Below are 4,562 nucleotides of genomic sequence, written 5' to 3'. Positions count from 1 at the left end.
AAAGGATTGGACACTCTGGAGGCAGGAAACATGTTTCCGCTGATGGGTGAGTGCCGAACCAGAGGACACAGCTTAAAAATACGGGGTAGACCATTTAGGTCAGAGCTCAGGAGAAACTTCTTCACCCAGAGAGTGGTGGCTGTGTGAATGCTCTGCCCCAGAGGGCAGTGGAGGTCCACTCTCTGGATTCATTTAAGAAAGAGTTGGATAGAGCTCTCAAAGATAGTGGAATCAAGGGTTATGGAGATAAGGCAGGAACAGGATACTGATTAGGAATGATCAGCCATGATTATAATGAATGGCGGTGCAGGCTCGAAGGGCTGAATGGCCTACTCCTGCACCTATTGTCTATTGTCTATTGTCTATTGTCTATTGTCTAAGATTAGAGTGGTGCTGGAAAAGCATAGCAGGTCAGCAGCGTCCGAGGAGCAGGAAAATCATGTTTCGGGCAAAAGCCCTTCATCAGGAAAGTTAATGTTCCTGCTCCTCGGATGCTGCCTGACCTGCTGTGCATTTCCAACACCACTCTAATCGAGACTCTAATCTCCAGCATCTGCAGTCCCTTCTTTCTGCCCTTTGTCTCCTTCTGTGCCCTGTCTTCAGCACAGCCAACCCATGGTCCCCAATGTCAGCTTTTCTTCCTCCCTGGCTTGCTATCAACCATCCCTATGTCTGCCTAATAATCCCTCTGTCTCTGTGGGCTTCATTTTCTCCAATCTGCTCACTCCCTCACCCACCAACCCCTGTTTCCAGCATATATACCTAGCTTCTGGATCAGTGGTGCTGGAAGAGCACAGCAATTCAGGCAGCATCCGAGGACAGGCAAAATCGACGTTTCGGGCAAAAGGAATAAAGGCAGAGAGCCTGAAGCGTGGAGAGATAAGCTAGGGGAGGGTGTGGGTTGGGAGAGAGTAGCATAGAGTACAATGGGTGAGTGGGGGAGGAGATGAAGGTGATAGGTCAGGGAGGAGAGGGTGGAGTGGATAGGTGGAAATGGAGCTAGGCAGGTCGGACAAGTCCGGACAGGTCAAGGGGACAGTGCGGAGTTGGACGTTTGAAACTAGGATGAGGTGGGGGAAGGGGAAATGAGGAAGCTGTTGAAGTCCACATTGATGCCCTGGGGTTGAAGTGTTCCGAGGCGGAAGATGAGTCGTTCTTCCTCCAGGCATCTGGTGGTGAGGGAGCGGCGGTGGAGAGGAGACCGCATCGGGAGCAACGGATACAATAAATGATATTAGTGGATGTGCAGGTAAAACTTTGATGGATGCGGAAGGCAGCCTAGCTATCAGTTCTTAAGAAGGGTCACTGGACTTAAAATTTTAAGTCTGTTTTCTCTCTACAGATGTTGCCATCCCTGCTGAGCCTCTCCAGCTTTTTCTGTTTTCGTATTTCTTGTTTGTATTTTACTTGCTTATGTTTATCACTTCATCCTATTTGTGTACACTCATCTTTATTTCCTTTTCCTAAACAATGATTTTAATGTCATTTATATTTTCTTTTCTTTCCCTACTTCATGACAGAGCGAGAAGAAAACAAGCCAAAAGCAGTGACAGAAGCTGCCAGACATGCAGTTCAACAGTAATGAAAACATGAAAAAGAGGCTGAGAGATGGCAGAGAGCGATCAGAGTGAAGAGAGAGCAGAACAAATACAAACTCAGAAACATAAAAGAATGACAGCTATCTGGACCTGAACTCAATATGAACTTCTATCCACACATCCATACCATCACTAAAACCTTTAATAAAGCACCTATTTTCACCTGTGGAACATTGTTTGATCATCACTGTCTTAGTTCATCGGCTGCTGAAACCTCATCCCTGCCTTTATTACCTCTTCACCTACTTCCTCCACGTTCTCCCAGAAACCTCCCATTTTTGGATCTGATATAACTCTGTTTATTCAAAGCTCTCCTACTCATACTTCACTTGCACGAGGTGTCATTCACCACTGTGCCTGCTGCCTCATACTGGCTTTTGGTCTGCCAGCGTGACAACTTTCAAATCCTCATTCTTATTTACTGTATCCCAGCAAGTTTTTGTTGGTGGATGGACAAATGTTTCAAGTCCATGAGGGATTGAGAAAAACAGGTGACAAAGAAAATAAAAAATATACAGAAAACACACAGAAGAAAAAGGAACATAAAAAAAGGAGAAAACCGCAGGAAGAAACAAACTTAAAAGATCTCCTCAACAATTCAAGAATGTAAGAACACAATCAGAGAAAAGTAACAGTCACAAAGAGAGGAATGTCCACAAAGATTGAGGGTGCAATTTTCCCCTGCCTACTGATGATGTGAGATGTGGTGAGAATGGGGAATGATTAGTTGAGTTTGGCCTGGAGAGATATGGTCCATTTCTTGCCTCCTTGCCAATGTAGTTCCTGGCAAGGCCAGGAAGCACCCTGGGGTTTTTGCTGATCTGACACCAGTCAATAGTCTCAACTCTCCACCTCCTCGACTACATAACGCCCTGGCAGGTGAGAAAAGTGGCTGGTTTTCTGCTTACACAACCAGCTCAGCGAATCTCACTGATCCACTTTTAACAACCTGATTGATGTGTAATCTGGTGAGCATTGTGGCAGTGGGAGGTGGAAAGTTAGTCAGCACCTAATTAAACCCAACTCAACAGTTAGTCTTGAAAGGAGAAAATTGTGGGCAGAAATTCTACTGCTAGTGGAGGAAATTAAGACACACAACATATCTATCATTTCAATAAAATATTCCTCTGATGTTTTTGAATTTGGAGAATGAGATTTACAACTACATATTGTCCTAATTGAACAGGTTATTTGGACTGCTACGTTTCATGCAATTAAAGCAAATGCAAATTCCCCATTCTGCTGAAGCAATTCCATAAAGTTTTAAAACCAAAATGATTTATATTGCTTCTAGCTGCACAAACTGTAGGCAGTTCTTGTCCTGTAATTTTGTTTTTATGGTTATTGGGTAAGATAATTGAATTACTCCCCATCTCCCCTTATGTTATCATCTTCTGTTCATGAGCTGTCTCTTTGGCACCTTGTAATTATCTTGCCTTTAAACAATCAAATTAGATTATCAATTCCAATATAAAAACCTTCTTAAATCTAAGATATAGCTCCCCTGAAAGGACCTGATATTTATTTTGTCAATAGCTCAGAGCAACAGTGTCTCAGGTGTAATCCTCACTCTGCTGAATTTGCTGAAGTTAGAAACAGTAGGCTAACAATGAGATTGATGGAATTGGTATTAGCACCTCTGGACAGGAGAGGGAAAATCTGTCATGATTCCTGTTAATAACCATCATCCAGTTTCTCCATCGCTTGAAATATTCAAGACTCATCTTGAAATTCTTTCTATTTAAGAGTTTTCTTATTGAGATTATTGCAGCAGGTCATGCCTGATTTAGCTAGTGATGCCCATGTATATTGAGTCAGTGTAATGCAGAATGGAAACAGACCCATCATTCCAACCGGTCCATGCTCAATATAATCTCAAACAAAACTAGTCCTATGTGCCTGCTCCTGGGCCCATATCCCTCCAAACCTTTCCTATTCAATGTCTTTTAAATGTTGTAACTATATCAACAATCCACCACTTCCTCAGGAAGTTCATTCCACATACGAACCACCCTTGGTGTAAAAACATTTGCCTCTCATGTCTCTTTAAAGTTTCTCTCCTCTTACCTTAAAAATGCACCCCCAGTCTTGAAATTCCCAATCCTATTAACTTGATCTATACCCCTTATTATTTTATAAACTTCTATTAATCTCTTATGCTCCATTGAAAAAAAGTCTCAGCCTTTCTTGATAATTCAAATCTTCAACACCTGGCAACATGGTGGTAAATCTCTTCTGAACCCTCTCCAGCTTAATAATATTCTTCCTATAACAGGGCGACCAAAACTGGATACAATATTCCAGAAGAGACTTCACCAATGTCCTGTACAACCTCAACATGACTTCCCAACTCCTATACTCAAAGGACTGAGCAATGAAGGCATGCGTGCCAAGTGCCTTGTGTTGGCAGAATACAGATGCCAGTCTGTAATGCCAACACAAAGCAGAAAGAAGTATAGGTAACTGACAGCAAGATAATTAGTAGTGATGCTCTCTGCTGAATAACTAGGCAATTGTCAAAGCTATTGAGAGTTGTTCCATTTGGAAATGACAGCAGAGGCCATTCAGTCTCTGTGGAATTGAATCTGATCAAGGAGGTTTTAGAAAGGAACAACTTTTAAAGTAAAACCCTCTATTTTCCATTATTCATCAGCCCTAAGTAGGAAGAAAACCCAAAGATGAACAACTTTATTTAGCATGTAGCTTTCCTCAAATTCATACTAACAATTTAACAGATATATCAACCATTTCAAAAAAACCTGAATCAACTGATTAAGTGCATGACTTATTCAGGTTATAATTACCTGTCCACTGTCCAGTATCTTTCCAGAAATTGTTATTGGTTTCAGAATAGGTTTAAATTTAATGTAAAGCCAGAAAATATAAACCTCTGGATATCGAATGGCAAGGGAATTTGATGCCTCCCCGACTGACTTACACACTGAACCTCAAGCATGGTAGATT

At 41.9% G+C, this 4,562-nt stretch overlaps 1 protein-coding gene across 1 annotated transcript in view; it reads left to right on the top strand.

Moving 5' to 3' along the window:
* LOC122561108 (kinase non-catalytic C-lobe domain-containing protein 1) overlaps positions 1-1,745 on the top strand; it is a 351,506-nt gene extending 349,761 nt beyond the window's left edge. The window contains exon 32 of the transcript XR_006314907.1: positions 1,521-1,745. The gene's annotated coding sequence lies outside the window, so the exon portion shown is untranslated. The remainder of the gene's footprint in view (positions 1-1,520) is intronic.
* Positions 1,746-4,562: the final 2,817 nt, after the last annotated feature.

Source organism: Chiloscyllium plagiosum, chromosome 22 (assembly GCF_004010195.1).
Source record: "Chiloscyllium plagiosum isolate BGI_BamShark_2017 chromosome 22, ASM401019v2, whole genome shotgun sequence".
In the NCBI taxonomy this organism is placed as follows: domain Eukaryota; kingdom Metazoa; phylum Chordata; class Chondrichthyes; order Orectolobiformes; family Hemiscylliidae; genus Chiloscyllium; species Chiloscyllium plagiosum.
This window is presented reverse-complemented; position numbering and strand designations above follow the sequence as displayed.